Here is a 13,433-nt window from a genome sequence, read left to right on the forward strand (position 1 = left end):
TTTAAATTTTTTATGATTTCTAATTTATTTATAAAAATATATTCGGTATATCGTTTACTAATGGAGATACACCTAATTTCACTTACACAATTTAGGTTATTCTATTACCAATTTTATTTCCTTGATTAAATATTTTTTTTAAAAAATAAAAAATGTATACAAAGAAATAAAATATTATTCTTTAAATCTGATAAAATTAATTTATTTTAAAGTTAACAGAAAAAAAAGAATACTAAATAAAAATTATATTAAAATCATATATGCTTGAATAAATATTATAAGTAGATTAAGTTAAGTAATACTATTAACAACAACAACGACCATTTCAGATATTTGAAAACTATACTCTCTTTGCCTACTTTAGCCCTAGCATGATCATTAAAATTATTGCTCCTGTTTGCTTTATTATTTATTTACTCGATTCTTTATATTTGTATCACGTCAATTCGGCGCGGAAAATTCGGCGCTGCGACAATTCAGCGCAACGTCAATTCGGCGCGGCGACAATTCAGCGCGTATCTATTACAGTTGCAATTATTATATATTACTTATAAGGAAGATTAAATAGAAATCATTTTGAATGTTGGTCCTATTAATTATTTCTTTATATTTACTTTTACAAAAATCTCAATTTTATTTACTAAATGTGTAATATCAAAAAAAATTAACAACCAATATTTATACCTATTTCTTTGGTTGACCAATTTACCACATAAGGTATGTTGATTAGTAGCCAATGTTATGTAAGCCGAGATTTTGGGCACAGAAGAAAAAAAGAAAAGCTTGGACCTCTATCTCGAATCTTACATATTATTTTGGCTGGAATTTAAATTGACCGTTTTTAAAAATAGACCCAGCCATGGTCCAAAAAAATCAAATTAAAACTGACTCACTTTTTAGATTTATTAAAAATCCTTAAATTCTATTAATCCCTTTTTAAAAAAATATTATGCTTAGGCTAATTTTTTCTATTATATAAATCAAATTAAATGTGAAATATCAAAAAAAATTTACAGCCAATATTTATACCTATTTCTTTGGTTGACCATTTTATAACATAAGATATGTTGATTAGTAGCCAATGTTATGTAAGCCCAGATTTTGGGCATATTACTTATCAGAGGGGTATATTATTTTTTTAAACTTTTATAATTTTATATTTTTTTTATTTTCTAAAATTAGGCGTGAAAAGCGGATTTAAGATTTAACATTAAAGTACTTATCAGGGGGTTATTTTGGGTCTATTTTTAAAAACGGTTGATTAAGATTTTAGACAAAATAATATATAAGATTAGAGATAGAGGTCAAATCTTTCTTTTTCTTTCTTCCTTCTATGCGCAAAATCTCCAAGCTTACATAATATTGGCTACTAATCAACATAACTTATAATGTGGTAAAATGGTCCATTAAAGAAATAGGTATAAATATTAGTTAATTTTTTTCGATATACATTTAGTAAATAAAATTGAGATTTTTGTAAAAATAAATATGAAGAAATAAATAATAATACCAACATTCAAAATGAATTCTATTTAATCATCCTTTTTATACTAAGTAATTGATAATAAATTGCAACTGTAATAGATACGCTCCGAATTTTCGCCGCGCTGAATTGTCACCGCCCCAAATTGACGCTGCGCTGAATTGTCGCCGCGCAGAATTGACGTGGAACCTTATATTTTATCATTTTCTTTTTATCTTCTTATATTGTACAAAAATCCTTAGAATTTTTTTCGTAAATCTTTTATAATATATATTATATAATTCAATATTTTTTTAAAATATTTATGATTGGGGTTTTTAAAGAAGGCTATAAAAATTTTTCTTTAAAAATCCAATATTATATCAAAAATTTTGAAATAAATATCTTAAAAAATATAAAATAAGGAACTTTTGTTTATCATATTAGATATTAAAAATAGTATTTTATAAAAACGATTTTCAATATTCTATGTAAAAATAAAGATATTTTCTTTAGACATTATATCAAAAATTTTGCATTAAAGGAATCAATGATTCAGGTGGCTCAGCAAAACACACAAAAGGATGTTAAAGTACTGTTGTAAACAAACGCGTACGTGAACGAAGTTCGTTTTTTTAAAAAAAATGTTGAACGGCGCTCCTTTTATTTTTGACGAACTTTGAATGTGAACACGTTCCTTTTTTATGACGAACGCGTTCGAATTTAACGTTCGTTCAATTTTAAAAACAACTTTTATTTTTATTTATTTGAAAAACTTAATATTAATTCAAATTTTTAAGAAAAATGTTTTTTTATAATCAACTGTTTTTCCTTTTCATATTTCTATTTTTTTTAATACACAATTATTATAGTTAATTAATTTGAATATTATTGTTTATATTTTAATTTAATAGATTTGCATAAGTATGGAATTATTATTTCATCATCTGATTCTGAAAATTGAAAATTAGATGAATTAACATTACCATGACCCAAATATGATAAATATTTTACAATAACATCCTATATTGAAGGAACTAATTCAATACTAACCAAATGTGAAATGGACCCAAAAAGTATTATATAGCTTCAAAATCTTCAAGTTCCAATTTTAAACGACATTTGATTGTAATATTAATTATTTTATATAATATAAGTAAATCATTAAATTTGAAAAAATGCATTTAGGTTATTTGACCCCAACAATAACGATAGTTATTTTAAAATTAAAAAAAAATTAGTAGCCTAAATTATGGTCAACTATTGATAGACGCATTATTAAATTGGATTAATAAAAATATTAAACCTATTATTATCAAATTAATTACATATATTTTATTTTTTAAGATTTGAACATATATATGAAGATCAATATGTTCTTTCTGCAATTATACATCCAATATTCAAGCTTTAATGGCCATAGATAAAACTTCCTCAGAACAAATCTATAAAAAATAAACTTATAGCGTTATTGATGAAAAAATGCATTGAAAACCCCAGAAATGATAATGCAAGAACTGTTAATTTCGGGATATCCTTTTTTTGACGAGTAAGTAAAAGATGGATTGGAGGAGGATAACTTGCCTCAATTTTTTGAAGCAAGGACAAAACAATAAATTATTTTAATAAATTCCCCACGTTAAAAGAGTTGTTTATTAAGTATAATATTGCAATCCCATTATCTGCCTCTGTAAAGCGCGTTTTTAGTATAGCTAATGTCGTATTAACTGCCAAGTGTTCTATCTATCAAATGAAAATTTTGAAAAACAATTGTTAATAAAATTTTATAAGAAAAAATTTTTATTAATAAAAATATCTTTTTATTCACTATTATATAATATATATAATTATATTATCAAAATAAAACTATATTATTATTTAACATGGCTAATATATTGATTAAAATATATAAATCATTTATTTAATTAAATTAAATATAAATTTTTTTTTATCATATTTGAACGAACGTAAACGCTTTCCTTTTTTTTGAAAGGGAACGCGAACGTGAACGCGTTCGATTTTTTTTAGAAATGTTTATAGCACTATGTTCAAGCGATTCTTGAGCAGTAGCTCTATCGTGGGGATCCCTGAGAAGTATCAACTCTAAGAAATTCAAAAGTCTAAGGCTTAACTATAATATAAACGATTTTAAATTATATTAATTTTAAAAAAATTGAAAAAATCAAATCGTTCAAAATTATACCATCTCAAAACTCATTCACAAAATCATATAAATGGATATAATATAATTTAATAGAACTAATTTAACATAATAAAATATAGCTGAGAGTACTTATGTTAGACAAAAGCTGGTTGGCCTAGTGGGTTATGATGATGCTTGGAAACAGAAGGTCCCAGGTTCAATCCTGGTATGGAACGTAAAAATTTTCAGGTTTTTCTTTGATGACTGATGTGTAAAGACATATGGTAAGATAAATTTTGGAGCTTAGAGATGACACCCCGGTCACCGACAGGCTTGGACAGCCGAGTGCTAAGGATACTTGTCCAATAAACAAATGAAGGAAACAAACGAAAATATGAATATGAAAGCTAGGGGGTTCCCTCCAAGCGACGCGCAGGGTGTAGACCAACATCCTGTAAAAAGTAAAATAAAGGTCAAAGCAAAGAAGACAAGGTTTGCAAGTTTGAATATAGGTACACTTAAAGGTAAGACGAGAGAATTGGCATCAATGTTGAACAAGAGAAAAGTTGATATAGCGTGCATACAAGAGACGAAATAGAAAGGTCAGAAGACTTTAATAATTGGAGATGGATATAAATTGTACTATGAAATTGTTAGCAATAGGAACGGTGTTGGCATCATCCTCAGTCAAGATCTAACCTCCTCAGTGGTAGAAGTCAACAGAATCTCTGATAGACTAATGAAAATAAAACTCTACATTGGTCAATCAAACTACACATTCTTTCAGTATATGCTCCTCAGACGGGTTGCAAAAAAGAAGAGAAAGATGACTAGAGCTATCCTTGATGAAGCTATAATGGAAATCCCTGAGGATGACCCATAATAGGTGTAGATTTAAATGCGCATGTGGGAAAAGCAAGAGACAGCTACAAAAGGCATCATGGTGGTTTTGGATATGGAGAAAGAAATGATGAAGGAGAGCATGTACTGAAATTTGCGCAAGCCTTCGACCTTGCCTTAACCAACACCTACTATAAGAAAAAGGACAGTCATTTAATAATATATGAAAGTGGTACAAGGAAAACCCAGACAGATTACATGCTTATCTCTTGTAGAAGATTAAAAAATGTAATAGACTGCAGAGTCACCCCAGGAGAAGATATTGCTGCACAACACAAACTACTAGTCATGGATTTACACCTCACAAATAAATCCACTCAAAACAAGATAAAACTTGAACCATGCATCAAATAAGGTAAATTAAAATCAATGAATGGATGCAAACATTGAAACAGTGAAAAAATGTGGACAGACCATTCATTTAGATTAATATGCTGCCAAATCGACACTAGGCTTGACAAGGGGAGGCAACAAATCATACAAAGAACTATGGTGGTATAAACCACTATACAGGAAAAAAAAAGCCCTATATAAAATATGGCAAACCCAAAAACCAAGATGATACGACAAAATACAAAAATCCAAGAAAATAGCTACAAAGGCGGTGGTCAGGACCAAAGCTATGACATACGATGATATATATGAAGGACTATATACCAAAGAAGGGCAAAATAAAATATACAGATTAGCCAAACAGCGAGAAAAGAATTCTAGGGATATAAACGGAGCTCCGAAAGTAATCAAAAATAAAGATGGGAAATTGATAATAAAGGAAAAAGAAATAATGAATAGATGGAAAAAATATTTTCAGGAGCTTCTCAACTTTAATGAACACTCCATCTGTCAAAACCTTATACAGTCAATAACAGAACAAGAACTAATCATTGCCTCAAGCATATGAAAAATAACAAACTAGTGGTCCAGATAATATTCCAATAGAAAGCCTTAAAGCACTAGGAGATAATGGGATATATTTCCTCACAAATCTGTACAATAAAATACTGAGAAATGAAGAGATTCCTCAAAGATAGAGGCAGAGCTATCTAGTTCCTTTTTCTTCATAAATAAAGGGGATCAGGGGCATAAAACTAATGTAACACTGTCTTAAACTTTACGAAAAATTATAGAAAAGTGATATAATCGAAATAGGAGAATCAGTTTGGCTTTATACCTGGAAGATCAACAACTGATGCAATCCACGCAATTAGGCAAATGAGTGAAAATTACAGGAAAAAGAACAAAAAGCTAGACATTCTCTTTCTCGATCTAGAAAAGGTTTTCGATAGAATCCCAAGAAAACTTATCTGGTGGGTGCGACGCCACAAAAAGGTTCCCGAAAATATATAAGAATAATACAGGATATGAGCCATACAACAATGGTCCGTAGCACAACTGGTACTAAGCTTCACAATAGCCGAGGGAGTTCATCAAGGGTGGGCTTTCAGCCCACTTCTCTTCATAACAGCTAAATGTTTTATCACGTCTATACCTAACAGTCCCCTGGAATATGATATTTGAGATGATATTGTGATACTTGCCGAATCCAAGGATAAAATGAAAGAAATATTAGTGAGTTGTATAAATATCCAGAAAGGCACGGACTAAAGGTAAATAGAGAAAAGACGAAGTATATGGTGGTAGGAGATGAAACAGAGAGCATTCATTTAAATGAATGGTAGATATCGGCAATTGAAAGCTGCAAATATTTGGGCTCCCCTATACAAACAACGGCACATTAGAGAAAGAGATAAAGAGTAAAATTAATCAAGGGTGGTTAAAGTGGAGATCTTTATCTAGAGTGCTCTTTGAGAAAAGAATCCCACACAAATCGAAGGGAAAAATTTACAGTTCCATAGTACAACCAACTATTCTATATTGTTCGGAAACATGGCCAACCAAAGAATCAGACGAGAGAAGTCTACAAACTATGGAGATGAGAATGCTGAGGATGATTGCTGGGGTATCAAGAAGAATAAGGTGCGAAGTACAAGAATACTAGGAGTTTAAAGGTAGTGCCCATTAAGACTAGTATAATGGTAAACAGACTTAGGTAGTATAGGCACACAATGAGAAGACCTATGAACTACATAGGAAATAAGGTTGAGTTTAGAAATGATGGGCAAACGTAAAAGAGGAAGGCCAAAACTTCAATGGGGCCATAAAGTTAGAGCCAATATGAAGAAGTATAAATTAAATAAAAGAGATAGTATGAATAACATAAAGTGGAAGAGATATTGAAAGAGCTTACCACCATGAAAGGTGAAAGCCAAAAAAAAATCCGGAAATTTTATGTTTGTTGATAAAAAATGTCCATGTTAAAATTTTACATTTTCTAAAATAAATATGAATATATTGGATCTCGAATATAAAATTAATCACAAATAATCCTGGAAATTTCATGTTTGTTCAAAAAGGTCCATATTAAGGTTTTAAATTTTTTTAAAAATATTCAATCTCGAGTAGAAATTTATTCATATTCCGATTCTTTATCATTCATATTCGAAAGAACGAATAGAATATTTTGAATAATTTTTTTGAGATCTACTATACGATACATATTTTATCAAATAATTTCTAAATTCAATTCTGGAAATCTATTTTTTAAATCTTATATTTTAACGACCGATATAACGTCATCATAATCTAGATAATCTAGTTTTAACCATACTTTGCTCACGTTAAACAACCATGATGAATATAATCTTTCAAAATATTATGAGCCGTGTAAAAATTTTATCTCATTTATAGTGTTTTTTTTTCGTTCTAGAGTTTCAATTTTTAAAATTCTTGTCTATATAATCATTAGATTCCAATTTTAGTGACTTAGAACCGTGGATTCAAGCCAATCGTTTTACCGTTATTATTTACAAAACAGAACTTGAACTGTCAAAAATTGTGACCCTAACCTCTAAGATGATATGTGAACTGGTTTGTTTTTTCTATATTGCTATTTGACAGTACCAGCGACCTAAGCTAGCGTATAGAAATGTTTTTAACTAAAATGTACTCTATAACCTTATAAATATTATTTGACAGAAGAGAATTTTGGAAATATGTTAATTTACGACTCATATTATTTCTTAGGGAATAGTGATAAAATGTGCTTTTATACATAATTCTAAATAATTTGTGTGCTAAAGATAAACCGTGATTTAAGGTTCAAACCAAACTGATATCAATACCTTTACCAACCAAACCACAACCCTTTATTTATCTGAACCATGGCTAGTAGTTAGCATTGATAGTTTTCATGTATGAAGGAAAATTCCCTTGAAGGTAATATATGCAACACAAAACTGAATTTAGGTACATGGGAGGCTACAAAATTTGGAAAAAAATATTCAGGAAAAACATTTTTGCCTAATTGTTTTTGGGATTTTAGGAAAACGTAATTTTTTGATATGGGGGGCCGCAGCCATTTGTAAACGTTCTCCAGAAAAGTGAATACTAAATCCCTTCATCGGATCTTTTGGCTGTTTAACCTATCCTAAAAAAATTATTATCACTTGAATCCGTTCAGCTCAAAGGTTTATAAAAAAAGGTGCGAATTTTATTTTGGAATTGAAAAATAAATAAAATATGGCTATCTTGATGGAAAAAAAATATTCTTTCAAATGTGATAAAAAAAATATTAAAATGCACTAGGTAAATAAAATATGGAATGAGAGTAAAGTTTTGGTTGAAAAAATGAAACCGAAGTCAGATTATTTTCCAAGATGGATCTCGGACTTTCCTCTCTGTACAGGGCTTGGAGGCCCTAGTTATTAATTCGGTAAACATACAAAAATCCCTTCCCATCCTCCCTTCCAATAATTTTTTAAATAATGGCCGAGTTTGAATTTTTTTAAAACCATAATCAGCGATTGATTTTTAAAAAGCTACAATTTCCTTAGGAACATGAATTTAATGAAACTATATTTTTAACTAAATAAAACTCGATATTATAATGATCTATTTCTGAAATATACTAATACGATAACACTTAAAATGATGATTATTAATGTGATTTTTTTTTATTTCATTTATAGAAATAATTTACATATCCAAAAGACTTGTGGCCAATTTCTGAAAGTCATAAGGCTTGACTCGTTATTTTATTCACGGCGATCATTAGTCTCGAAATATACATCTAAAGTGAAGATTCGCCATTGTAGTCTTTCTAACAGTCAGTTAAAATTCATTCCTTGAATAGAATATAACATTATATTAATAATTGATTACTTTTATACTTTCTTATCTTTTTTTTCTTCCAACACCACGAATTTTGTCGGCGAATATTTATATAATAGCCTTGGATTTTCATCTAGCACAATTACATCGTCAAGATCATATAAGGATTTATAATCAAATTGACTCTTATCTTTCGAGTCACTGGTATTTGTTTGTGACTTATTAAGGGAAGCCTTTTCTTCCAATATCACGAATGTTGAGGGTGAATAGTTATATAACAGTCTTGGATTTTCATCGAGCACAATAACATCATCGAGATTGTATAAGGCATTATAATAAAATTTATCATTATCTTCGGAGTCATAAGTTGTCGGTTGCAGATTTCTAGCAGTAATCATTGGTAATTCAGGCACAGATTTAGAGGCTTTTGTTTTTACATTTACTTTCTCATTTTTAACCAAAGGACTCTTATGAACACTATCTTAAATAATTTGTATTTCAAATACTATATTGTATCAAATATAAGTGGTTAATTAACTTTTGTTAAATCTATCTCAGTGTTTAACTCTATCCAATTTAATCAAAACAGATAGGGGGAATGTGCCATGAGTGGCCATGTTTTTGCTTTTTTAAATAAAAGTTTTAAAATTTGTGTTTAACCAAACAAATTTTATATCAATGTATAGTAATTATTAATCTTTAAAATAAAATTTGAATCAAAGCTCTATCTATAATAGTTTATGAACTAGATGAGATTATGTAAAAGTTGTTATTGACCGACCATATACTATGTGTTAACTGGCCATAATATATTATTTAAGAATTTTATTATAAATATGAAATAAATATGTAATTGTAAAAGACCTAGGTTAATATTTCAACATCTTTTAGTCAAATAAAAATTAATTATACACTAATTTTATTAGTATTAATATCTCAATTTATCACTATCTATTTAATGATAATATTATAAATTAATATCTTAAATATCTTTTTGCTAAACATTCTTAAGCTTGTTCATCATTTGAAATTTCACCAAATGTTGTTTTGCACGAGCTTTTCATTACAATATGAATTTGTGAATTTGCCAATTGTGGTCAATCAATACATGGCCAGACAATACTCACCTCTCTATTATTACTAAGCACGTGTCTATTAAATAATTTAAAGTCTAATTTTTGTGTGAATAATGCTATGCCTAAGGATAATATTTATATAAATATTAGTAATCTAAATTAGTAATTTCACCAAACAAAAATGTGTAACGTGATTTTTCCAGAAAGAGGTATTAAAAACAGTTTATTTTAATTTTTTTTTATTGGATTGCTCTATTGAATAAATTAACTTAGGTAAGGTACATATCATAAATATACATTGATAAATTTTGAGAGAAATCGGTCCAATAGATAAAAAGTTAAAGGGTGGTAGCCAGTCTGGCCATTTATGGCACATTTCCCCTACAACAATTTTTAGATATTAAATACTAAATTGAAATTAATTTAATTCAGTTACCTTTTGAACGTTTTTTCTTTTTGGTACGAGATGTGAAGGGGGATTCGGAATTAGACATTATCTCAAATTTCAGCCCGTTTTAGAAATGTTTCTATTTCATAAAATAAAGCTAAACTTATAAGGTTTTTACTAATCATCCTGTAATCTCCATAAAAATCACATCGAGTAAGAAATGTGGTGTAAGTTGTGATTCGTTTGTTGAATTGCCTTTTTAAAATTTTCATCATTAAATTTTAGCGATATTTTGTAAACAAAATAATATTAAAATTCCAAGAATCAAATTTAGCATAATTTTTTTTAAAATTGATGCAATCCTTCTATAATAAAGATTCTGACTCGTCATTTTATAATATTTCTATATTTATTAAGTCTATTCTATTTTCTAATTTTATTAAATTATTTGTATATTTGATAAGTTTATTCAGATTTTATATTATATATTAACCCTTTAAAACTCAACTTGTTAAAATGATCTTTTTTTATAATATCTTTATTTATATACTCCTTGGATGTAAAAATTTTAGTTCAAATTATTTTACAATGTATATATTTAAATAATGGCATCAATTGGCATCATTGGGTGCAAAAATCAATTATAATATTAGAAATAAAAATGGTAACAAATATATTTTCAGATTCTAAAACTGCAACTCACAATAGGAGGTATATGTGCCATAATTCTCAAGAATATATTTATGCATTAATCTATATTTCCAACTTTGTTGATAGAATTTAAATTAATGGGTCAAATTTTAAATGCTTAGAAAATTATACTTTTTTTTAAACTAAGTTCTTTTTTGAGACATTTATTTTATAATTATAAGCCATTGTATACATTTAATATTTTAGACATTGTTTATACTTCAATTTTTGTATTTTAAATTGTCAAAAATTAATAAAACTTAAATAAATATTCCCCCCCCCCCCCACCCTTACTACACAGCGAATTTCTGATCACGCGTCTGGTAACATATTTTAAAGAATAAATTTGGATTTTCACTTTTCTTTCTATAAAAATGTATTTTCTTCTGAAAATAATTATAGCCATTTAAAAAAATTATAGACCTTTAAGTTATTTTTCTTTCAAATAATTGTTTAATAGTGATATACTGTTTACATTTTTTGGGGAAATATGGATAAGGGACTAAGAGAAATATTTTTATTAGCTTAAATTGATATTCACAAGAATGGGCAAATTTTCGAAATCCCCCCCCCCCCCCATGGCCAAGCCTATGGCACAGGCCCATACCGAGGGCTCATACCGAGGAATTTTTTTAAAGAAGAGACACTATCTAATTCATCAAGAATTATCGACATCTAAAATTTTGTAGGTCTGCAAAACCAGACCCATCCATTATAACGGGCTAGGCAAAAAATTAACAGGCCGGGCCAAACAAGGAATTTGTACATAAAAATTCGGACCGGAAAGGACGAATTATACGCAAAAATCAGGGAGGCCTCGCAAAATTTTAATAGGCCAATCCAGGGATTAAAATTCTGATAATTTTTTAAATTTCAAGCGAATATTTTGATAATGAGTTTGAAAATAAATTAAAATATTCTTATTTTTTGTATTTTAAGAGCTGTCTAACTAAAATACTAAACCCATTAGTTATCAGATATCAGTTGTTGTAGAAATAGGCTATAGAGGAGCGATATAAGAGTCTTAGTTGACATTAGGAAAAAATTAGATATAGATATCAAAAATAAGATGACCGGAAAATTTGTATAAAAAAATTTAACGGTCCGGGGTACTCATTTCGTAAAATTTAGAGAGCTGAGTGGACCTTAGTCGGTTAAAAATTATGCCAGATCGGGAAATCTGTTTTAAACTTTTAACGAGCCAAAACTGGCTAGGCGTTTGGTTTTGCAGATCTCTAATTTGGATTAATAATGTTAAATATTGAGAATTTCGAATGCAAAATTAAATTTATGTCTGAGAATAATTTCTGGCTAACTCGGTTTTATAATTTTTGGAAAAGAAAACCTAAGAATATAGCTATTATCAACTAAATAAATTTGTATACAACAAAATATAATTTTTAGAGAATGTATATAAATTTATAAGAATGATTGAATCCTTAAAAAAAGCATCTCTCTACTCATTAAGGTGTATCACGTATGCGAGTTATTTTTGATAATAAATATAAGGCATTCTAATTCCGATAAAAAATTCCTATAAAAAACTGAACAAAAAGTAAAAATCCAACTTAACCTGGTCAAGTTTGAGATTAAATCATATACCTAAATTAAGTATATAATAAAATGACACATTAAATTATTTAAAAAATAACTGATGTCAAAAATATACTTATATTATATTTTCTTTAGCCTCCTATTTAAAATAATATACTTGTTTAGCTATTTTTTTAGTTCCTTTATGAAACAACCATAAACAAAGTCTATTGATTCTATAAAAAACAATTAGCCATGAAATTGATATAAAACTATAGCCCTTTATTTGAAAACCTAAATTTTAATAAATATTTTTTAATAATTAAGAATAAATTCAAATCTCAATATTCAAATTATGGCATACAAAAAAAATTATCTATGCAAATTTAAATCAATTTTTTTATTCTTTAAAACAAACTGTTCATTCATTATATCGTTGTAAATAATGGTAAGGCCATATTATCCAGACATGAGAGTTTGGGCATGCCCAAAAAGAGGCTTTGCTCAAATATTAGACATGATCAAATTAGGGGTGTTTAGCCTAAATATTCATATTTGCATTTTAATTTTAAAAATATCGAATAATAATTTATTATATTAAAAATTCTGCATTTGATAATATTTTTTAACCCTTCTTATTCAAATTTAGGCTAAAGATTATTTTATGAGTATATTTTGAATAACTATAGGGTTTTTTGGAGTAAAACCTAATGATTTGAATATTCCGTGGTAAATAAATCTTTATTCTTTTATTAGAATAATGTTGCATATTATAAATTGTCATATAAATATCAAATAATTTTATATTTATCACCACTTATACAGTTATTTTTATAAATAATAATAATTTTTTCGTTAAAAGATAAGATTAAAAAAAATGAGTTACATATTTTTATACGTAATCAGTACACTTTTATTACTAACTTATTATCCACGAGTAGATTCTTATGATGTAGCTTCAGGAAAATATTTTCCAGGCCCAAATATAGGTAAAATAATTTTAACGTAATTTAAATTTACACGAGTTTTTATATGACAGATTACAATCCTTGCACGCCGGAATCGCTGCAG

The sequence above is a fragment of the Gordionus sp. m RMFG-2023 genome, chromosome 4 (assembly GCF_954871325.1).
Source record: "Gordionus sp. m RMFG-2023 chromosome 4, tfGorSpeb1-WG-v2, whole genome shotgun sequence".
In the NCBI taxonomy this organism is placed as follows: Eukaryota; Metazoa; Nematomorpha; class Gordioida; order Chordodea; family Parachordodidae; genus Gordionus; species Gordionus sp. m RMFG-2023.